The sequence below is a fragment of the Bombus fervidus genome, chromosome 8 (genome assembly GCF_041682495.2).
Source record: "Bombus fervidus isolate BK054 chromosome 8, iyBomFerv1, whole genome shotgun sequence".
Lineage (NCBI taxonomy): Eukaryota > Metazoa > Arthropoda > Insecta > Hymenoptera > Apidae > Bombus > Bombus fervidus.
Genome location: NC_091524.1, coordinates 11,497,115 through 11,523,284, shown reverse-complemented (window position 1 = coordinate 11,523,284; position 26,170 = coordinate 11,497,115).

The following is a 26,170-nucleotide window of genomic DNA, read 5'->3' as shown; positions in this document are numbered from 1 at the left end:
TCGCGGAAATTTTCATGAAAGATTCTGGTTTCATAACATTTTTTGCACCGACCTATCGTGAAAATAAAAACCTTCCAAACAATGTTTTCGTTCGTTTATGTGTTATACACCGGGTGAAATTGCAACGATTCAAAGTTTTGTATAATAAAATCGAGAATTTTAGTAGAAGAAATAGAGAACAGTAACAAAGTAAATCTTCGACGAATTCTTGAAATTTCTTTTCACAGCCACAATGTCCAAAAATAGAATTTGATACCTTAAATCGATTGAAAACGAAAAGGCCTGAAATACGTCAAATGCTCTTTAAATCCCAATTGGAGGTTTCCATTCGATTAATTAAATTACCACGTCGTATTAACACTAAAACCATCGACTACTTAAAATATAAAATTTATATCGAAGAAATTAAAGCGCAAGGAATAGAACAAAGTTTCTAATGCGACAAGAAACATAAACTGTTCATATATTTACGTTCGTATATTTTACGAAAACTCATTCAAATCTCTAAAAATATAAATCTATAAAATTTCTATGAAAAGCGACCTAAAATTCATTTCGATTACTCTGATAGTTCAAATGCTAGTGGAATAACCAAACCATCCCGCGGCCCAACGCTAAGATCGGCAACTTCCATATTTCCCTCTTCTAACGCAGAATTATTGCACACGTGGAACGGTGTTGGAAGACGCAAGAAGACGAAGAAGAAACTTCTAAATTGAAACAAATAACCGTGTCCAGGGGTTTCCTGACCGAGGTACCGGATACGGCTCGAGTTTGCCTATGAATTATGACGTGAGCACGCCGACGACGTCGGCAGCGGCAGTGTGAGCGTGACGACTGTATCCTGGCCGCGTTTTCTGCGCCGCTTCGAGAACAATGAGCTGGGAAAAGAGTAATGAAACACCCTCGTCCAGCCCTTCCGGGGTTAAAGCAGTATTATCTTTTTCGTGAAAGTGCAGGAAGCAGTCTTCGCGGTTGGCTATTCTTTCCGGTGACGACCTAGAATCTTTTATTTTTTTTGTCTTTCTTCTCTTTTTATTCCATCTCTCTGTCGCCTTCTTTTTTTCTCCCGCCACTTTCCTGGATTTATCATGAGAAAGGAAGGAGTCGAAGAATTATGGAATCTTCGGCTCGAAGAGAAAACCAACTCCCTGGCGCATCGGTGACTTTCGTACGGGTTAAAGGATTACAAGAATGGATATCCATGGATCGAGGTTACGCGTTCTCAGGGAATATTGTCTTTGTTTTTTAGTGGCTGGGAATTTCGTTCGTGCACCTGTTGTGCTGAACTGATAATTAGCTGAAGTGGACTTTGGAAACTGACTTGTAGAGGGATTTTGATTGCGTATATAGCATGTAACGTATGACACGTTCGAGCGATATATGTCCGCGTTATGAAAGAGAAAATGGGGATAGATGCATAAAAGAAAGATTTACGGATAAACCCTGAGAGAAATTGTTACATCCTGTGTAATAATTTATATTTGTAGAATATATTTCTCACAATTGATCTCCTCTCATATGATGACAGAGTTATTGGATTATTATTTCATTCATCTTGCTTCCTATGGGAACTCCGAATTATTTGTCACTCCTAAAGGATAATTCTTAATCCTTTACATTCGCGCGCAACAGAACGAATCGACGAGAAAGTTTAGAAGTTGGCACGCGGTGAATCTCGCGTGAAATCCGATCGAAACCGGCGTAGTGCGAAAATAGTCGTGATCTCGCAGAAGGTAACGGATCGGCGAGACTTAGTAGGTCGCGGAGAGTTGCATCGATGCGAAAGACGATCCGAAACTCGCATTTAACGGCGAGATTTAGCTGCTTTGTGCCCCGGAGCTTGCTTACAGCTGACCCAGAAATCTCGAACAATGCAATTTCAGAGGTGTAAGGAAACGCGGATTAATAAAACAACTGGGTTAAACCGGCGGCAGTATTGGTGGACCTCGGAATCGAGAAGAAGCTTCACGAGACCAGCATAATTTTCCTTCCTCTCTGTAACGCTTTTCCTCTCATTAAACTGCCTTCTTACTGTCAAACTTGTCATATTGTTTTCTTAAGTCATTTGAGAGAGCCGGAAGGAACAGTGAATTTAAGTTTGGCTATTTAACTTCTGAAGTATTCTTTACATTCTAACTACGTCCCGAAGCATACAATATTTGAATTAGTATTAGTATTATTCTGATTTACGTCTGAATTAAAATACGAGCGCCTTGCTGGAGGATTTCTTTTTTTTTTTTTTTAGTAGCCAATTAAAATGATTATAAGCTACTGTGTAACTTGAAAATTACGTATCTGTCTATATATGTCTAAAACATTGTTTGCTACTTCAATTTATACATTAATTTATCATTTTTGTTATTTTATCATCAAGCGATTCATTCATAAAAAACATAACTTTTTCTAACTCTTCTATTAAAGTGGAACACTGTAATCGAATACTAATATTTTCTTTTTCTCGTACGCAAATGGAGGTTCAGTTGGTATTATGCAATTTATTAAACTCGAGACTCGCCTTTTTCTTCTTCCATTAAAACGAAAACCTGTAATCTCGTACGCGGAGGAAAATCTAATTATAAAATGTTAAATATCACGTGACCGATTAAACTCAAATTTACATTCGTCACTTTTATCTTTCACCATTGATCAATTATAAAAAAAGAAAGCTCCGTTACGCCACAGAATATATTTTTTGGAACGAGTTCGAGTTTCTTGCCCAGCAAACGTTATCTACAGCAGTTCCTCACATTTTCCAACGAATGTAAATTACGATTTAAATATGAATTGCAACGTGCGCGCCGCTTTTGTTTCGTCACCAGTGGCACGCTGGTGTATGCGTGACCCCACGAGGCGTGTTACAGAGAAAAGCGGGGACAAATGATGTGAAACGTATCCAGAAAAATTGCATCCTAAGTCGATCAATATTCATTCGCATCGAGGTCTCTTCTATTTCTCGTAACAGCCTCGGGAGCAAGATTTTCATTCAAGGAACGCGTTCCACTCTAACCCATCTTGCCGTGTGCATCTTTTCGAATAAATCGCATGCAGATGAGAAGTCGACAATAACCGTGACGTACAAAGAAACTCGTGTATTCACGATGTCGTTGCGCAGCATCGAAACGTGTCGTTGAAAATGCGAAAAAATTCGTCGGACATTTTTTCCCTTTTTGTACTTCTGTTTTCAAGTTACGATATATAGCTCGATTCTACGTCAACTTGACTTAATTTGACATATTTAGAGAATTTTAGCGAGAGTAGATATTGGATGTAGGTCAAAGGAAATCGAGTTGGAACGATTGTTCGCTAGCGTCTATTACGTTATTTGATTTTGCGTGTTTAATGGATCAAATGAATTTTTACGTAAAGCTTACTTCAAGATTCTAATTCGGTGCATTGAAAATAGAATAAATCTTTATAGTTACTTTTTGATTCATGAAATAAATTGTACGATCAGAGCTATCTTTATTTCTGGTATAGTCTGCATATATTAGGTTGTTCGAAAAGTGTCATTCTTTTACACACACGTCTTTTAGAACGATGCGTCTTTATACAAACATGAAACCTAATCTGTCGAACGTTATGATCTTTATCTTGATAGAACAAAATGGATCATACGTTAGTCGACAAAATAATATAAAACGAAAACTATTGTGTATCCATTATTCTCTTATAAAACGAAAGAGACTTTTCGCACGACCTAATATTATTAAATTCTGTAATAAAACAATAATCTATATGAGAATTTTTCTCTACTTTGGATTTTACATCACGTATGCTGTATGTTTCTAAAATGAACGACATAACAACGATCATGAATGTTATATAGTTGATAGTATATATTATTAGAATAGGATGTCTAAATTTCTTGTCTTTCATAAATGTTTACAGCAGCAGCAATTCTATGAATATTTACACGAACGGGAAATAATTTCCATTACGTTTGCCTTCATTTAACATTCATTGTTCATCCGATTTTCATTACTCACATGTTATCTTACCAACAAATTTTCATAAAAGATCTATTCCTACTACATTGCTATATTCTATATTATCAAACTTTCTATATGCCCTCTACATGGTTTATTAAAAAACATGTTTCTCAAAATTTCATTGTCTTTAGTTTATGTCTCGCAACCGACTCAATATTGGATGAATGCCTTGAAAAGGAAAAACAATATTTGAACTCAAGCAGTTTATTATCGCTTTTTCAACAAATCATCAAACTAAATTATCATACTCCCCTTAAAAGCAGCTCTAATTCATATCACAACCACCCCATTACCTATAGTCACCCCATCACACATGCTAACCTCCCTACCACCTTCAAGACACTCAAAATTTCGACTCCTACACCATCCTATCAGAGGATGGAAACAACCAGTCGAATAACCAAGCTCCACTGTTCCACCCCATCGGAAAAATAGTGTCTCGAACGTAGTTACGCCAAATTCAAAGAAAAGTAGACATCAAATCGATCTATCGGCAATAACCTACGCCACCTTATCTCGCGTGTTCCACGCTAAAACGTTTCCCCCTGTTCGAGGTTTGAAAAAGAGATCGCAATATCTCTCTGGTTTCGGTCTCTCGGAATTCTTCGAGGCTGAGCGAATAAGGAAGAAACGTCTGTCTGTCTGTCGGACGGAAGATTTGCCTCTTCAGAATAGGATGCGGTGGAATTCGACGACTCGAGAAACGCGAAGCAGAGGAGGAGAAACGGTCGAATGTAAATCTCGCGGAACAACGCGGGATTCTCTGCTTTATCCCGATCGGGAGTACGGAGGATATCCGGTTTTCGTGGGTCGGTCGACGCCAGGGAACGACGTAATAAAGTTTGATCGTTGTCTCGTTGCTTTATTGGAATTCGTTTCCACGGCTGGCCGCTGTGTCGCCGCCACTGACGTCCGTATGAGTCGCCGCGTCGCGACGCACTTCCGGGGAATTTTTAATTTCGCCGCGGAATGGAATCCATCGACCAGGATCTCCGCTTTTCCCTTAGGGCGACCTTCGACCAGACGACCTCGGATGGCTCGTCCAACGAACGTGGTTTTCAAAGCTTTCGATTTCTTCCTGTCTTTTCTAGCCAGAAAAGGCGGACCAGTTCGGTTTGGCAGAATGGAATGGATAAAAATACTGCGTCGGGATTTCTGGTAATTTGAAATGAAATTGAGAATGGTTACCATTGATTCAGTCGAGGGTTATATATTACGATAATTATTATTTAGAAATATGGTGTTTGATGATCATTATAATTATCCGTTACGCGGATAAAAAGTTCTAGATACAATCGATAGATTTAATCGATTTAAATCTATAGGTTTAAGATGTTCTTTTGTTTTTATTCCTAGTCCATGTAAGAAAGTGCAAGTGAGGTCTTTCGGCTCAGAACGGTGTGATAGATTTATCCAAAGAATAAAATATGATCCTACCTCTAAATACAGAAATAGCAACAGTATGCAGTAACTATATCATAAGTATACTTATAAGTAGGCACATTTATCACGTGTAGAAATCGAAAATTAGCAACGAGACAAAAGTAGAAAGGGATTTCCGTGATTTTTCTTGTAGATAAAAATCACCGGAGAATTTACTCTTAAAGGAGGGCTCTATTAAGGCAAATTTCCTTCAGAATATGCAATAGGGAGTGGACAGTGCGGAAGCAATCGAGAATTCTATGAATAATAATGCTCCTAGTTGTTTAGTGAAGAACGAAGTAAGTCTCCATTTTATGCGATGACGATTAAGAAAAAAGAAGAAAAAAAAAGAAAGAAAAAATAGTAAGGGAGAAAGATAAAAATTAAAAGGCAGAAAAGACCGAAGTTTCCATGAACGATATCCGCTTCTTGTCTGAAGTATGCATACTGCTTTCAAACGGTATCCAATTAAGCTTCGTGTTTCTTTTTCTAGCAACGTAATTGTTGCAGGTGTTCGAGAAAAATTAACAACTCCCAACGATCCTTGCTTTTACAGTACATGTAACGATTACACCGGGTGTATGGCGTAAAATACGATTTTATTTGAAGAAAGTATCAGTTTCAAAGATATCGATCGTCTTATATTTGATAAAAATTTATTGTAAGATATTCTTCAAATTCTTATAAATCTTCCCGCTTTTATTTAAGAAATGAATTATATATACCGAAAAAACTTAACGACACTAAACATCTTATTTGTAGCGGCACTCGACACCACGCACTCACGCACGAATTCGAAATACATTATTCTTTTTTAACTATGATAGTTCATTTTATCATAATTATTCCAACGATTTCACAAGTTGATGAACATTGTTTAGATAGTTTAAATATTTCTAATCAATTATACATATATCAAAACGGTATCCCTTGTTGCAATAAAAAATCGTATCTATTTAACATTATCAGAGAACGCTTACTTAGCTCTCATAACGTAAATCAAATAAACTATAAAAAATATATGGAATAATTGCGAGTGATAATTTCTCCAATAACCTTTACCCTTAAAATCAAAAAATTAAGACACTTTTCGAGTGTCTCTCGCAATCGTTACGATCCAGACGAACTTTTATAATTCCCCTGAAAAAGCAAGAAAAGGAAAGAAAAAATCCCGATAATTCGCGAGATGCAAAAACGAAACTATCGGCGTTATCAGAAAGTCAAAAAGAAAGAGACCATAGGAATCGAAATGAGAGCTACAGAAGGGGGTGATATAAGTAGTTCGAACCGAAACGAAGTTCAAGAATATTCAAACACGATGTCGAGAGAAACGATATAACTCGAAACTAGAAGACGGACTTGCTGTTAGACGTGACCGTTCTCTCGACGAAGAAGTCGTATTTTTCACCCTCTACTGCGAGCACTTACCCGCGCATGATCGTGTAACACGAGAAACGACGATTTCGAACGAAGCATCTTGCGAAGGAAATTTCGTCCGCGAAAATTTCGCCGGAAATATATTTTCCATCGAAGACGAACTAGCAGCGCCGTCTTATACAGTTTGAAAAAGTCTTTCGTTCTTTCTTTTTTCTTTCTTTCTGCAACACGACGAGGAAGACTAATAAAAGAGCTGGAATTTAATGACTTCGAAACAGCGACGAGCAAATAGGATACAGCGTTTAATTAATTAAAATATTATATTCGAAGGATATATTTTGGAGAATATTTATGAAGTAAAGTTTCTAAATTTAAATGTATATTATTATGAATATTATAAATATATTTCAAAACTGATATTCGTATAAGAAGGAAAGCACAGAAATTATAAATGACTTGCTTTAGAAGAAAAGAAGCTTTTTATCAAAGATTAATAGAAACACGTAATATTTTATTCAAGACATATCTTCCTGAAGCTTCCCTTTTCTGAGAGAACCCAGTCTTCAGGAATTCTATTATTTTTACTACCCAAACTCCGCCGAATGGAAAATTATAATTCGTTTCATTAAAAAAAGAACTTTCTTTCAAACACCATAGCTACTAATAAATCCTACGAAATTTTAACGAATAAAATTTTCTATTATCGCTCTGCATATAAAATATCATTTCCGAAATAAAATTCTCATCGTAGGTAATTTTTTTCACTACGTCATATATTTAAATTTTCAACCTGATTCTATGCACTTTTTCACTTCTAAATCATTTTAGAAAATTCATCAAATATATAAAATTTCAAATTTGTAAAACTTACCGATCAATTCTACCATAATAATAGTAAAATAGTATGAGGGATACAAGTCCCTTTTCGAGTGGCTTCAACGCGGACCATCGTACTTCTGGAAGAGGAGGATTTGCTGGTACAAAAGGGACTCTGGAAACCGCGTGAAGCGGATATAACCCGAGTAAATATTTGTGGATAGCGAAGGCAACACGCTGTTTATCCCTCGGCTCGAGGTTTGGCGCGAATACCGACTTGTTTGAGAATTAGGGCGACGACATGGAACACATCGAGCAATTGTGACGCGGAAACTATTCTAACGTCTACAGACAATTATAAGGTACATCGTGATTGGCATAAAGAATATGGAAATCAATCGAGACACTCTATAGAATATTTTTAACGTAAAATATAACACGTATGATGCAGAACGTAGTAAATTAATAATTATCAGAACAGTAGTTGTTTCATATATATTTCCGTAGTTAATAAAAATTGTTGAGGTTATTAGATGTATGTGAATGCAAAGGAACGCGTGGATAAATTGTAAGGTAGAAAATATATATATTTTAAAATACTAAAGTGTAAATACAAATTGAAATATAATATGAGCTGATCCAGATCCGCGCGCTAGCAGTGTTACCCTATGACTGAAAACCCTGAAGCCAACGTTGCCTGTGTACAGTTCATGGTTTGCCTTTTGTCTATAAGCTGTCGATGGCTTCAATGCTTGAGAAAACTAAAGACCAGATGTAAAGTTTTCTCATAGAAAATAAATAAACTCAACACGCGCTGGCTATAGAAAAACATTTGCACATAGCCTGATTTTCTATTGAAACATCTTTTTATCGTTAATTGGTATATAGATGCTATAACAAATACAACGTACAAATATTTGTATCTGATTTTTCCAAACTTTATCACAAATGATAAGTTCGTTCATTGCCAATAAATATTCCAATGACAGACGTAAGCTTTTACCTCTTGTTACGTACAATCTCTGTATGCAATATAAAAACCGAAACAAGTGTCATAGCTGCGAATAGTATTTCAACTTAGTGGGATAGAAAGAGAAGACCCTCAACTTTTGTTGAAACGCTACCTAAATGACGATTTAAATTCAAGTTTTTACGTTCACACGAGAAACATCGGCGAATAGCGAAAGTAGATTGAGACATCGTGATGGCAGTTTTGTCCGACGTGGAATCGATTAAGTCGATCGCATTGGCACGCTCCTCTTTTAGGCCTGATTCCACTGGCGCTGTTTTTGTCGATCGCGGAGGTCAGCGTTCGCCATAAAGGACGACATCGTTCGCTCGCTTCCCATTGTCCTGTGGCAGCATTTACATCGCGCTCGGAAATCGACTCGTGTCCAAAGTCACGATGTCGATTCTACAGGGCTGTCCACCTACAGAATTCCAGATTTGAAAGTAAAAACTGTTAGATCGTTTCCTGGGTTACGAGTACATATCTAGTAAATATTCGTACGTAGATTTTACGAAATATGACTGGGACGGAAAATGTGCTTCGTTCGAGACGAAGCAGTATCTTCGAGATATTAACGTTACAGGCAAATTGCAATTATTTAATCGAAGGAATTATTTTGAGACATTAACGTTACATCGTCGTTGCGATTATTAGAGAAACGCTTTAACGTAGAAATTATTTCAGGACTTTCAGTTGCATACGAGTCGAGCTTCAAAGTCGCTGATTATCTTCGTAAATTAGAAGAAACAGAAAGATGATTAAAGCTTTAAGTTCGTATACATCTCTTGATATATATGACTACGTAAACAACGTAAATAAGTCAGAGTATGACTCAGTTTCGAAAAAGAAAAGAGAGGCATTTGATTCACCGTTGTCTCAAATTCACCAATTTATATGTAGCTTAGATTGCTCCGACTATCAGCTTCTAATTTGTAATCCTTAAATTACGATCATACGTCGATTTCAAACTTATACAACTAACAATCTGATTATCTTCAAACTTTACCCTCGAGTCAATCCATAATTTACATCTCCTAAACGAGCACAGAAACGTGAATATAAAAAAAAAAAAAAAAAAAGAAAAAAAAATAGAAGAAGGAGGAAAATTTACTCTTCTTTGCAACACACCGTTTCGCTAAGCGCCTCGTAACAACCTCGAAGCGCGCTAACTTCCACGAACTTTAGCGTCTTTCTTTTCGACTCAATTAAAACCGCAAACCCTGGCTCTCGCCAGTAACAATATTTTTAAAGCACAGCAGTGCAGGTGACTGGGGAAAAAGACAAGCAGGGGAAAAACGAACCGCTCGTTATCAGAATTTTTATTGTCTGAACGTTGAAACGCGAGGTGCTCGAGCCTGGACCAGCCTGTACTCGAAGCTGCCACGACCGGCACCTTTTTCTTGCTTCCTCCATCGAGAACGTCCTCGAGGCTATGGGGTGCCAGGTAGAAGATTCGGCCTCGAGCAAAGGGAAAGGGAGTCCGAGAGATTCTTTTCCCGCGATATCGTCCGGGCTACGACCCTGCCGCCTATTTGTTATTGTAATCTGCATCACTATGGATGAGACACGGATAATGGGATCCCAGGATTTACCAGGCAGCCGGAACTTCTGGAAGAGAAGAAGAAGAAGAAGAAGAAGAAGAAGAGGAAAGAGCGAGAGACGAAAAGAGAAATAGGAGAGTGTGAGAGAAAGGCAGATAAAAAGAAAAGAACGCGAGGTCGACTCTCGCTCTTTCTCTCTGCGTTTCGTAATCGACACGTGAGAAGATCTCCCGTAAATCAGACTCCGAGGTGGAAACGTTAAAGAGCATGAAAATCGTCCTACGTGTAATTCCTCGCACTCGTAAGTGATAACTTATTGGTCATTCGCTCGGGAACGAATCTCTCCCCTCGGGTTTATACGTTATAAATTGGGCTCCATTTTTCTCTTTTTTCGGGACTACTTTGTGTATTCTGGTCGGGGATTAAGGGTTACATTGATATAAAAGGAGCCGAGTTTTTTTTTTTTTTTTCTGAAAGTTTGTTTTGGAAGCTTTTGTGATGTCGTAAGGAAAGATTAATTTCAATTCTTTGGATTTTATCGGCGACGTTATTATCGAATCGCTAATAACATGAAAATTGTTTCTTGTACTGTTTTCGCCGATAGCTATATAATATCTTTCTCTCTGAAACAAAATTCTTCGTTCCAAGAAGTTTTACTATCAAAATGTGTTGGAGTTGCTGGTTGGTCGTGTCGTAGAACTTCGTGGTACGTTAATGGAACGTATCCACTACCCACGTTGCTTAATTAATTTCTCCAACTATTCTTCAGAAGTTCCTATTTTAAGAGTAAAAAGAAATTCTTTGATAATCTTCTCCAAGTAAAAAATCCCTGATATAAGAACGTACACCCACAGCTCACACCTACCTCAATCACTTCGGTCTAAAGGGTACCTGATATAAAAAAACGTACACCCACAACTCACATTCACTCCGGTCACTCCGAAAATCTTCTAAAACATAATGCAAACATTTTTCATGCAAATACAAATAAATCTCCTATACTTAGGTATATCCTATTAATATTCCTGTGTCACGATGTTAAATCATTCAGCCGTTTCTCCAAGACGAGTCACGTAAAACAACGTAGCCCATAAAAATCCACTCGATCGTTTCGTAGAGGCATCTGTTTCCATAATCTCAGGAGCCAGTTCAGTTTCCTCCTATCCATCGAAGGAACTATATCGTCGGCGTCGTTAAAGAGACGTTTATTCGCATATTCGATCAATGGTTAAATTACAGTTTGAACTTGGGATCGCGGATTTCTCGGAAGCCGCTCTAATGGTGGCCGGGATGGAGGAGCATAAACTAGTTTGCTAAGAGGCCACCTCCATGCACAGCGGTCGAGCATCTTCTAGCAAACGGCGAAACTGCGCCTCTATTTCATTTCAATGGAGCCTCTGTTATCATAAATCGTGATTTACCGACGTCAGCTATAGATTGGCCTCGGCGCACACGTGCCAGTGAATCGCCCCCTAGAAGCCTCTCCTTCGTCGTCTATGCTCACCGAAACGTTCTGTCGAGCTTGCGGATTTCAATGGAGAACGATCTTCTCCGAGTTATATTACGGCTTTTTATTTTTGAACACATATGTGTCCCTCGCAATTTATTTTCAACTTCCCCTTTCCTGTTTCTCATTCTAGTTTGCTGGTTTTTTTTTTTATATATATATATATAAACCCATAAGTAGGATATTTGGTTGCGATTTCTTGTTGTAATTAAATTGCAGAAAAAGTTATTTTAGTTGTTTGCTATTTTATTGTATTCTATTTTCAGCTGTTAACGCGATCCAGTCTGGCGAAAGTTCGCTTTGAGAAATTTGAACGTACAAAGAAATATTTGGAACATTAGGGAATTTTTCAATTTACAAATTTGAGAAGTTTTAATGACGAAATAAATGTTGGAAATTAAAGGGGATTTTTTTAGTTCACAGGAGTTCACGTTCGAGGAATTTAGGTTTGTTGAATCGCAGTGTAATATTTCATTGAAATTTTTATTGCAGAATATTTGTAGAAAAATCGAATAAATTAGTTCTATTCAATTTTTACTGTTACATCGTCTGACGGATTTATCGAATCTTACTGAATTCAAGGTTTTTGGTTCGTCGTCTGTTTGGGATTTTAGAGTCGAAACGAAGGAAGACCACGGGGTGTAGTTCCCTAAATTCTTCTGGTTTCGTACGGTTGTGAGCGTCATCGATGCGACGAAATAAAATAATAAAATTAGTCACATAATTTATCCGTGGGACGTTAATACTTCCTGCACTCTTGATACCGATAAAAAGTCGCACACAACGCTAACATAAATGTCGTCTCGTAAAATGTCCAGTATCCCGCGTTCTTTGCCTCATAAAGCGAAGGACGCGACGGTTTGGTGTACTGATCAGAGGCACAAGGTCGAAGAGATGGCATTTTTATGCATCAGAATTTCGGGAGTCGAGCGTGGAACGCGATGAAAATTCGTGTAAAGGAATGGTTTCGATATTTTCAAGATTTTTATCGATGTAACGATAGTTCTCTAATCAGGACTTTAGGGCGTTTCCTTAAATAATCTAGGATTTGATTAATCTAGAATGTTGAGAAATTAAATTACCTAATGGTGTCATATTATTTGATTAAAATTGAGGATTATAATGGGAAAGTGCGAGCAGCACCGAAGGATTATTTCCTTTTACGAAACAATTTTGAAATATTAACATTAATGTAATCAATCTTTCTAACGCGATATATCATTTAGAAAGTTAATGATCGAGCAAGAAAATATCGTAATTTAATCCTTTTAATTTTCTTCGTTTAATTTAATGCGATTTTAATGCGATCTTCCTGTCATATTTTTCCACTTACTCGCGTCTTGTATTTTCTTCTCGTCAAGTTTCCTAATTATGAAAAACGAATGAAAAAGCCATGATGGCGAATGTTTCGTTGTTTCTACCTTGTTTTCTCAAAACTAAAGAGTTACTTTGTACAACCATATAAAGACGATACGAAGCTCATCTATTCGAGGAGAATTTTGAACATTTTAAACTCGCATGGAGATATTTATGTCGAAGACAGAAAGAGGAACTTAAAAATTCGCGAATCGTTTGTTATTAAAAAAAAAAAAAAAAAAAAAAGAATAACAAGAAAGCGAATGCGGTTTATTCGAACGATACCTAAATCTAAATGGTGTTTCCAGTTCAGAGCTATTCGATATTCGATATTTATGGGTTGGTGTTTCGAGGCTCGATTCGAGTTGAAATGAAGAATCTCAAAGACGATAGCGGATCCCTGCGAATGTTGCTTCGACGGACGTTTCTAAGGAAATCGATTCGAACGTTTTCTGCTTAAGCTGACGTAAATCTTTCTTTGATATATTATTCGGTATATAAAACATCAGCAAATTGAAGAACATATTTTTTTTTCTCTAGTTGTCAATTGTAACATTATTCGCAAGATTACCAATGCATAAATGAAAAATCTCTCAGAAACGATGTTGGCGCAAAATTTTACAATTATCTCTTCGCGCTTTTCTATATAATTCTATTCATACGCGCATTTGAAACTTCGTAGTCCCTTCGTACGTCGTGAGAAACGTCGTAGGTACCTTCGTACACGAGCAACTTTTTTTGCCCCAATTTATTATATCCAATGACACATATAATTCTTACTTATTTCATTAGTATTTTACTCCTGTCATAACGAAGCAAGACGAATTTAAACGAATGTCTGGGAATTACACTCGTGTAATTTGATAGAGGCGGAAGAGGACGACGTGCACGTTGAAATTCGCATAAATTAGCATCGCGACAGGTCACGTGCCATCAGTATCCGTTATCCGTGGCGTACAGGTGGTGCCGAAATACGTCATAATTTAACCTCTAATCGGATAGCTGAGTGCGCCATAAGTAGTCCTGAGTGGTTTCCAAATGGCTTTCGATCTCTCTCGACATACTTTATCTGGAATCAACGTGAAGTGCCTCGCCTCGATTAGCCTACAATCTTTCCAATCGTTCGTTCCGATTCCACCATGCTTTCAAAAGCATACTTTTCACATCAGACATTGCAGAAATATATTTGTCAATTAGTACCACTTCGAATTTTTATTTTTTATTTCTTTTTTTTTTTTTTTAGTAAAATGGAAAAGCTTGAGCGAACTTCGATAAAGTTTATTAATTACTAAGATGTTAGATACATACGTATCAATAATTTCTCTTGTATAATGTTCTCTTGGCTGATCTTGAATGTAGTTTGTGCGAAGTGTTTCTTATACACTGGTGTGTTGGATAGGTACTTGATAATTTTGCCAATCGAATCGAGTAATTATCGCCTACGTATCGAATAATAATTTGCGTGACCATGAATTTGTCACTTGGGCTGTTTGTAAATTGAAAAAAAAAGCAGGAAAGAAAGACAATAATGTAAAGTAATATTATCTTTATCTTACGTCGTATTCCTGTAATAAATGAACTGGTGGAAATAAGTATTTCGTTTTTTGAAAACCGAACATTAATCATATGCTTGCGTAAATGGAAAAGTTAATAATAAATGGAGTTATTCAGTTTGAATTTGAAAAGTAGAAAGATCAGTCGAGGGTCATTTACGATCATTCATGAGGATCGTAATTACAAGATTTAAATTTCTGCATGTGTTCACTCACACGACCGCCAGTTTCTGTAAAACTGTTATTTCTATTTGTTCTTCTCTCGTAAATTTTATTCAAATTCTCTTTCGAGAAATTCAGATCCTTCCAGCGTTAAGCAGATTTATAACGACCATTACGTTTTCGCAAATAATCAGACCGACGGAAGAAAAAAGGTATTATAAAGGCAAAATGCAATGGTACTCCATTAACGGCGAGAACGACTGCTTAGCCACCACTCAAAGAAGTTTAATCTTTCGAGCAACAACATAAGTGATCTACGAGGAAGGCGTTCAAGCGTTAATGATTCTGCATTCTCGACAGGGCGGGGTGCTAAATGACGCACGAAAGAACACAGAAACCTTCCATTTAACCACCCTCGTCGTAATTTCGTTTCGAATAGTTTGAACAACAGCGAGAGCGAAACGCGTTGCTAATTTGTTTATGCCAACGCTGCAATCATCAGTATTCTTTGATTGCGATTCGTATAATTTATAAATGGATAACAGCTCCGAAGTAACTGGAAGAGTCTTAAATAATTGTTCAGGCTTAAGATATAATCTTGTATAGCACCCATAATGTATTCTAATTATAGCACAGCGTTTTAAGTAAAGGGCGATAATGCAAGTATATGAATTTTATGCAAGTCGAATAATCTGATTTATTGTACTTCCTTTATAATTTATTATTATTCTTTTGTTAATTTTACATCGTTCCAAATTACTCATTTTGTTCTATTCAACGTCATATTTTCGCTCGTAATAGTACAGCACAGATGGTTACAAGAAAGATAAACTGATTTATTATTCTAATCTATTTATTATTTCTTGCGTTTCTCCATTTTAAACACATTTTCCTTTATTCCAAATCTTTTCAAGCTCACGATTTTACTCCATCATCCATCTTCCCATTCAAAGACTCGTGCACTATCCATTTTCATATATTACCCATACGCAAGTTGACGAATTTGTGAACATATTTAACGTCTATGTTATTCGTTTTATACGAAACATTTTGAAATTTCATTAGCACCGTAACGATACTCAACTATCCTGATTGGATCGGTCGAAATAGTTGTGAAAATGTCTATAGGAAATAACAGGACAATTTATTAAATATATATTATATCAAACGACGATCGATCATCGACTATATTAATAAACCTCAATAGAAATATACGTTTGTAATAAATATCCTGTAATTTCTATGTATTATACATTTTCGATTGGTTTCAAATTTAATCAGTATTATCATGTTTCACAGATTTCATCGCAGTGCTAATGAAATTTCAAAATGTACGATATAGCATACTCGATATACCAAACTTTTCTACGATACGTATTCAAACACTTCTGTGTGTCACTGTGGATGGACATCAGGTGGAGAAGCAAGAGGTACGTACGTTTCAGCATGGCTAACAGAATTACGAGGTTGGTCCCGCGGGACACGCGAATTCGATTCCCGTGGCTCAGTCCTTCGTGTTTATCGGCTGACCAGATTCCTGACGTGACAGCGGTACTTTAACATCGTTTCTCCTAGTGTACCGTACGTGGGATCGCATACGTTTTGACACGAGCACGCATGGGACTCGATAATCCGGCGTGGACGTCACGCGCGATTCCTCGCGAATAGGATCGAGTCCGCGACCACTTGAGAAACCCGTATACGACTCTCTCTCTCTCTTACTTACTTGCTTGACCACCATGAAAAATCCGCTAATGGAATCGTTAAGCTTCAAAGAGAGTTCCTTGTCGCGTACTTGACCACGAATGATAGGATTAAGTTCAATCTTATAAATCCGAATCAAATTAGTTATGGAACACTTGCGGAAACCTTCTATGGATGTATTAGGTTTTATAGAAAATTTGTAAGGTTTCGGACAATTAATATTTAATTCTATATTTGCTTTAGATGGAAGTTTATTATATTATGTTATATTATATTTATTATAGATCTTCGTCAAACAATAAAACGCTAGATTTGGACAAATATTACACCTTCTAGTTTTAGTTGGATGTTAAATACAGTAATGAAGGAGAAATATTCCAAATTGTCGATAAAAGCATTTCATAGTTGGAAGAAACTATGTTAGCGTGAAAAGTATCGGACAATTGTTGGAACATTTCATTTCATTGCATTAATAGTACGACGCGTTATTCGTCTATCATTTATCTTGCACAAAACGTTTTTAATGTCACAGAATTAAGTATCTCGCAAGTCTGCGAATAAAATTTGGAAATGTTTATTAGTAAATGCAACAGAATCTTTCTAAAAAGTAATCAGGAAATTGCAATTTATGGATAATAAATTGTACACGATAGAAATTTACTAAGTTTATCGTGAAATGTTTTATAAAATTATAAAGTTGATCAAATTTATCAGTACACCGTATAAAATGAAACTGATCTCATTGAAACGCGTTAACAACGGACTTCTGTAAGAATTTTACGCTAAATTTGAGTCCATCCATTGCGTGATCGCTTTAGAGTTGTTCGCGACGTTCGACGTTGATAAAAAAGCATTGGAAATTCATCTCAACGTTTGATTCCCTTTCACTGGATTTCATTTTTCAAGGAGTTTTATTATAACTATGCACTTTGTATTAGAAAAGAGCTATTTTTGCTTTGAGCTTATCGTTCGTGCGAAAAAAGCTTTCGTTTGGAAGAACTTGGTCGTGGCTGTATAAAGGATATTAAATGGGCTTGGTAATTAAAATTTCAATTAACTGAGAAGAAAGATTCCTGTTTAGTCGCAAGAAAATCGGTTCCGAGGATTTCATGAACAGGCTCTTAATGGCCGCGTAGTAAGTTGATTAATTAAAGTTTTCGAGTGAAATGGAAATTTTCGGTTGTTGAATATTATGTATAGAAATATATATCAGTAAAATTGTTCTTACAGTTGTAAGTTATTTGAATTGATATTAATTTATGTTTAATTAATAACTTAGCATGTTCGAAATGTTCCATTAAAACATTAAAGTTTCATAATATTCCGTACTTATCTTCGATGAAGATATCTAAATAAATACCAAAATGGATCGAAGAGATGGACAAATAACAAAATAAATAAATGTTTCGTTTCTTTTGCTATCGGTGTGGCCTTTCTTGTCGATGTGAAATTATCTTGGAAAAGAGAAAGTCAGGCTGCTCTTATTATCGAAGGAATCCCGGTCCGATGGCGCCGGTCTCACGTGTACATAAAAATCCTCAAACTTAATTTCGCACGTACACAGCCCGAACTGGTTAATCCCATGGCATAGCGCCCATGGGAAATTAAAGTGGATGATTGATACAGACAAAAAGAGGAATTAAGACGCGACCACGCGCGGCTTTGCGTTGGTAACTATCCTGCCTCCAGAAGTTACTCTTTTCTTTCTCTTTAATCTTTCTTTTATCGACTGGCTGCCGTTCTCTTTAACCGAAATCAAAGGACAAAGATTTCTTCTCCGTTTGTCGAGTAATTCCTCTTTAAATTCTTTGTGAAGAACGTTCTCAAAAGGGATGGATTTAATTTGACAAGTTAATTTAACAAGTTTGAAATCAAGAAAATTGCTTTTGACAAATCTTTTCCACGTTGTATTTGTTCTATCGTTTGCTGAAAATATTTTCCGGAGAATATTCCGAAAGATTTTTAGACACAGCGATGTCAAGAACCGTAATCGTTTTCTTCTCAGAAAATTCCGAAAGATCTTACCGTCTCTTGTTTCTACCGTCTCTTGGCAACAATAATTCCAGCAGATATTGACAAATATATTTCTACTTCTTCCTATGTCCACATTTTAAACGAAGAATCCGTAGCATCTGAACCTTCAAACAAATTTCACATACGTACGACTTAATACCACGAAGGTCTGGGATTTTTACGAATGCGTCGCATTTAGAAGAGAAAAGCAAAACGCTGTAATTAAGGGAAAATTTTCACGTAGCAAAAACGATCAATTGCTAATAACTCCTCGCTATAAATAGTCCCGGAATTTCTATGAGTCTGGCTGTCCCACCCACTCTTGTTAGCTGGCTTTTCACACGGACGACCCTCCATCCTCTTTCGTGTCTCTTTTTCAACCTTTCTTAAACTCTTCCTTCTTTTGCTTCTTTCTTTTTCTACTCTCCTCCTTGGTCGTCTATTCTTCTGGTGATAGAAGGGCGACTGGGTTACGGAAAGAGGATCCGGACGTAGCTAAGTACGAGGCTCTTCGCGTATAATGCGAAGGACACTTATACGACAGGGAAGAATTCTCCCTTCGTTTCACGTTTGTATCTGCATGATCGGATGCATCGTTCATACATCGATGGACCAAAAATAATAAATCTTCTTGTCATTTGAAACTTCTGTGCAACACCGATCGATATACTTGGGAATATTGATATATCAGGAACATTATTATTAGGTTGTCCGAAAAGTTTCTTTCGTTTTATGAGGAAATAATAGACGCACAATGTTTTTTGTTTTATTATTATTATTATTTTGTCGAATTACGTACGATCCATTTTGTTCTGTTGAGATAAACATCGCCACATTTCACTGACTTGGTTTCACGTTTGTACAAAGGTGCACTACTGTAAAAAAGACATTTGCGAAAGGAAGATACTTTTCGGACAACCTAATATATCATCGAATATAGCTGAACATAATATTGTTGAATGTATCATTGAACATAACTGGATATAATATCGTTAAACATATAACTGAAACGAACAGCGACCAATTTAAAAATTTACTGATAATAAGGGTGCTTCTTCGTCGAATAACGAGATGAGAATGGAAATTCTGGAACGGGACGTCCGTGACGTGGAAAAGTACGATATAATCGCGAGCTGGTTCCCGGAAAACAACGTGGCTAGTAATTCAGCGCGTGTTTTGCCGTGTTTATACTGTGTTCCACTGGAAAATTGTTCCCGGCGGGTGCATCGCGAACGACGCCACGCCGAGAGAGAAGAATACGGCGTGGGAAATCATGCGAATATTTTATGGCACATAAAAGCGTTGAACAGTTACAGCCTACTTGTCCTACACCTCGGTGTCGTAAAGCAGCTATTAAAAGAATCATGGCCTATGAACGGCTGCGTCTCAACGGGGATATATTTTTTCGTGGAAGCGAACCTTTAGGAAACCTTATCATCTCGCCTCGCGTATTTCGCTTTCTTACTTTTGTTCTCTCGCTTGTAAAATTAATCGTATCGAGAAATTTTAAACCGTTGAAGCGGATGACAGGTGTTAAATTATCGGAACTATTGAGTGTCTCATCATTGTCGAATTCATTGAGCGTCGAAATCATCTTATTCGCAGTTTATAAATTTCTCTTTCCTCGGCGAACTAATTAAAGAATGTATATTAACGTTAGAATTATCAAATCAGTGAAAACGACTGGTAGTAGAGTTTTTGTTTCGGCAATCGTTACAGTTATGTAAGTATTTTTCGTAGAGTTAATATTCATTTTTACTACGACAACGAAAAATTGAAGAATCCTCGATTCCAAAAGAACAATGCGTCATTTTAAATTAGAAACAATATGATGTCTATGATAATAAAGCGAAATTACACGTGTGTATCTGACAGCAGCCATCAAAGTGTTAAATATTAAAAGTAAAAATTTTTCTCATTCTATCCAGCTAATATTACGTTTTATTACGAGGAATAAATATTAGAAAATGTAGCTTCGAATATTATAAAAATATCCTTCGTTATCGTTGCTTGAAAATTTTGAAAATATAAATAAGTACATGAAAATCCGCGGTCTAATTATCAGAAATAGATTTCTATGCATCCGATCCTCTATAGATTTAGTAGCGCATTAAGCTTCGCGTTATTAGCAAATTAACCGATGAGAAATAAAAGAAGCGAAAGATAAATAAATAACGCAAGGCTTTTACTCCAATTATCCCCCGTTCCTTGGCCCTTTGGTATCGTTTAAACGATCGAATTTCATGAATTTCTGTTTTAGCATCCTCGTAAATTCCACCACATAAATAATTTCCCAACGCTGGCTGTTTTCATAATTAATGACTCACCCTGTACAGCTTGATCAATAGTTCGAGGATTCATAATTTCGGGCTTATTAACGCGCGACCCTTTATTATCGAGGTGAAATGTATGCATGGCGCGCGCCTGTTTCCCCAAAGCGACGAAAAAAGAAAAGCACTGTTGAAAACCAGCCCACTTCCAACTCCGACACACCTCCAATTGGCCGATAATAGAGAATTGTGGATCACGATACATTATCGAGCACCAAATGTTACCAGTTAATTTGTTCTGGGCACGTGGCATAATTTACACCGTAATATCTTGCATCATTTTTTACCAGAATTCCGACAAATTGTTCGTTTTGTTGCCGTGTGCGCGTTTCATACGATATCAGAAAATTTTTTTATATTACGGCGAATCTGAAATACACAAAATATGATTAATATTGATAATATTTATTTATGAGATATTTTTACAAAATTCTGTACTACTATTCTTCTTAAGAAAATAATCGCAAGGTATTTTTATAATACACCGCTTCAAATAATTAGAAGATCGTCCTTTATGTTAGTCCGATTTTTATAACCATTTCTTGGTCTGTTAATTTCTTCAATAATTTTCTTCAAATTAATTTTTAATCACTGTTTGATAAGAATACTATGTCAATCTGTCAAATCTATAGAACCTCTTGACCTTTGTTTCTTTGGTTAATGCGATAGTAGATTTACAAAAACGATTGTTTAATCGTTTTCAACGATATAGTTTGCAATTTTTCCAATACATTTTATATTACCCAATATTTTTTAAATAGATAGCTATTTTTTAAAACGTATGTATCTAGCAGCAATACAAAAGTTTAATTGAAACATTCAATTTAGAGGAATTCGGGAGTATGTGGGTTAATTGAAATGGAAGTTTCTACATATTGGATTTTCCACTGACTATAGACACGACTGATAATAAACGATAAATGAACTAAAATTGTAACTATGTACACGTTGATCGATTTTATAGTAACAGTACGTAAACTGTGCCAAAGTTCACAAGTTGATGACATATTAACGAGTAGAAACAAGCCTTTACTACCTTGTTACGGAATCTTTAGACTATACATTTAAACTATCCATCGGAAGCCTTAGCAGCGACGTTCCACAAGTATACTTATTTTTAGATATCGCCACTCAAATTGACTATCATTTTCCTATAAATTAAAAAGAAAACCTTCCTTACTCTATGCATAAATTTTCGTCAAATTAATCTTCTCCCAACAAGGAGCACAAAGAATCGTTTGAAAGGATAGTAATTATACCTAATCGTGGATCAATCTAATTTTTGAAGCGATACAAGTTTTGACAAGGACACCTTAAACAAAGACTATCGTCCTTTTTCTTCTAATATAATTCGTATCGTTACAGATTTTTTATTCATAAGAAAATAAACAAGAATTTCATCAATAAACTACAAACTGACAAAAATAAAGAAATATCTGAATATTTTTTAACGATAATATATCTCTAAAGGGTATAATTTCAAGAAACAGCAAAAAGCCATTCGCTGGATTAATCGCCTGCCGATAAAACAACCCTTGATGTTCATCCCTTACGTGACCGACCCTCGTTCGGTCCTGCATCACGGGACAAGCAATCTCATTTTACAAAAAGCACATTGGACACGAGTTAAATTTGCATCGCCACTGTGAAAGCTACGTGAAACGGAATCGAGGCCAGAAACGCGGCTTTTTTTTTCTAACGAGGGAACGGCATGGTGAAGATTCTCGAGACGTCGATTAAATTCCGTAGAAGGAACGTTCTTTCCATGGAACGGAGGGTACATATATACCGGAATCATTTTATCATTTTATACGGGCTGGTAGAAGTGCCTGGTTGAAGGGTGGAGGAGCTCGGTGGCGGCTGCGGGGGTTGAAAGGACCAAGGAAGAGGGTCGATGAAAAAGGAGAGTGCCGCGTAAAATGTTCGAGGATATAAAACTCTTTCGGTGTTGGAAGTTATACCCATTAAAGATTAATAAACCATCAAGGTGGAAAAGAGCCAAGATGGTGGCCGTTTCCGGCAGTCAGGCGAGAAAGAAGTAGTTCGTAGGAATTAAGAAAGAGGACTTTCGAGCCTTTACTTCGAATGCCTCTTACGCTGGTTACTTCTTTCTTACATTTTCTTTTACAAGTTTCCATTTTTGTGATTCGAAATAAGGTGAGAAATATGTCTGCTGTAGCGTTTCGTTATATATATAATATAATATAATGAAAATTAGTGTAATAAATTTATAAAGATTAAATTAATACTTAAGTGAATTCTACGCGTGAAAATAATAAAAAAAGGTTCACATAAACGTATGCCTTATTTGACCATGTTTTTCAGTTATAGCGAGTTCCTTCTTTAAAACACTTTATACATTTCAATGATCTGATACTTACGATCGGTGCTTTAATGATATACGTGAGATAGTAAGACAAAACGTTTACGGAATTAGAGTAGATACAGAAATTAACGTTAGATAATGAATTCTGCTTAGAAATAGGTAGGTGAAATTAGTTCGACTACTTCCATCTTTCGATAGAATTGTTCCAACATAAAACTCGCTATAATTGGAAAACAGATAAAGCATATATTTCTGTACACGAAAATAACGAGAAAGCTTTAATTTTCGAATAATCCAAGGTGGTTCTTCGATGCCATGGGATATCATGCTGTATTTAAAATATTAGATCTGAGGTTTTTTAAAGAAGTATTAAAATGTATTGAAAAATATGAAGGATGGGAGAAAATATTTTAGCTAAAAATTGAAGGATATTAAGGAATCGTTTATTTGGTGATCGTATTTAAAGTTACTTATGACGGCATAATTTACTTCACTTTACTTTTCATACGCGCCGTATATTATATACATAAATGAATATGTAGGAAGGTTACCGAGGTATGATTAATTTTCGTGATATGTAAAATGGAATCGTTTATAGATCGCATTTGTATATTAAGTTGTTTCACGCCATTAAACGGCACAATAATTCATCGTGCCATATTGAAATTACACTCGTTATGAAAATTTTCTACCATTCGACAACCCCAATGGATTAATTCTCGATTAAATTTTCAATTCTATCTCGAAATTCTGTTCCCCAAAGCGGAAAATATTAATTGGCTAACGAAAGCACAGCGATTAACTTGCTAATTCTTTAATCACGCTAAATACAACGTAAATTCGATTGTTTGCGTGTTTGCACGTCGGTTCGAATCGGGCCGTGTTAAAAAGATAGGATTTGTCTGTTAATGGCTACTAATATATCAATTTATATCTTGAATGGGAGAGACTGAATTATGGGAAATTGAGGGAGAATATACACGGTGAATAAAGAGAACAGATAAAGGAAGGAAAGTGTAAGTTGGCTCGCCGCCAGATATCCTGAATTACTTACTCTTCTCACTTCTTTCTCCTCTTGCTTTCGGAGCCTTTGTGTCGACGACTTCGATCAGAATAATGAACAGCTTCAAATTCCCTTTTGAAAGATGTAGAAAATTATAAAATATCTATCATAGGATTTCTTACTACGTAATGATTAACTTTTTTCTCAAATACTCCGTTCGTTTATGTGCATTATCTTTTTATATTTACAAACCGTATTCTTTTATCCACGAGATTATTTTATCTTATTTTATCGATTACATTGTGCTTCAAATAATTCAAGGGAATCGTGTCAGTCGAATTTCTACATCTACCGTTCAACGTCCAGTATCAATCTGTCGATACGTTTCTTTTTTAACGATTATTCTTAAAGTGAATCTCTATTATCGTATCATAGAAATAAAATGTCAATCTGTCAAGTCTGTGATATTTCCTCGTTTCTGTTCACGCGGTTAATGCAACAGAACCGTTCGTATACTATAATACTTTTTACTAGGATACTGTATATACTATATTTGCTATTATTACTAGAACACTGTAATTCTTCCAGCAGTGTGCTTGTGTATTACGTTCTGTGTAAAATATTTATCTTTTTGTATTTCGATCATAATTTGTGCCACGGCATTTTTCATTTTTTTTATATAGAAATTTAGCGTAAGTTTCATGACAGGATATTACATTTTCTTGTTTGATATCATGCAGTTATCCTAAACTAGAACCACGCAGAACTATGTAATCGTCGGAAAACACATAATGTGTAAAGATATTACGTTTACTGTATAACAAATCTATATTTTACACGATACCTGACATTTATTATCTTCGCTGTTAATTATATTTATTTCTCTATGTCTCGTTACATTTTTCTCGTTATTAATAAAACATCTCGCAATTCGATATAAAAATTCGTTATTGAAAATACGAAGCCCTGCATAAAAAAGGAAGCCACAGAATCCGGCCGGTAACGACAATTTCGATTGTTTTATAGCAACAGCCTTCTGCGTGGACAATGAGTTCACGCTTGCTTCGAGGATTTATTGATAATCGCGTGAATGAAACGAGGAACGAGGATCGCGAATAACAATTTCTCGATGCCTGGCACGCGCGACGGGGTATGGGCGTTGAAATTATGATGGGAAAAAGGCCGTGATGGGATTTATTTCGTATCCACTTTTATCAGGCAAATTGGATTCGGAAAACGCGCCGCGCATACGTCACGCGATTCGCGATAACGCGATTTTCGATTTGTTTGCGCACACCTGCGACGATGCACACCTCTCCGCCACGGTTCGAACGGTGTTAATGACTTTATTCGACGATACAACGGCCGTGGAATGCCGCAATTTTCAATCGTTCCCACCTAATGAACCTCCGCGACCAACAATCTCGATAAAATTTATCGCGCGAAATCTGTTACCTACTATGGAGGCTGAAACTTTAGTGCGAGCGGAATCTTCCTGATGAAAATTGACGAGAATAGCAACGAGAAAATGAGAAACGGAATTATCAGTTGGTTTGCGATGTTCGTCGTGGAATTTTGCAGGAAAATTTATCGTTTAATTTAATGGTAATATCTGTACGAATTTTTGTTTCTGATTTCTTTTCAATTCTTGTCCAGTGTTTTCATGTACTTGGCTTTTGAAAAACTTTTACTCATTTAATTATAACATAATTTCTCTCCATAACGATATTCGTTCTTTCGATTCCGTATTTCATGAACATCTTCAGATATTCACGAAAACTAATAATACTCATTAATTGACAAAATACTCCGACCATATAAATTCTTGTTTAATTAAACCATCCACTATGTAGATTCTATACAAAACACACTGCTCAAGTGTTTATGTAATTACCTATTAAAACGCAGAATGTTGACAGTAACCATTGACTTCTTGAAGTTTCATATTTCGCATTCTACGTGATATTTATATTCGCAGGAGTTTGTACGAGCCGCTGCACGTAACGAAACAAGTAAATTAAGAGGACAGTGGTCGGCTTTCGAGCCGAATTAGAGGATT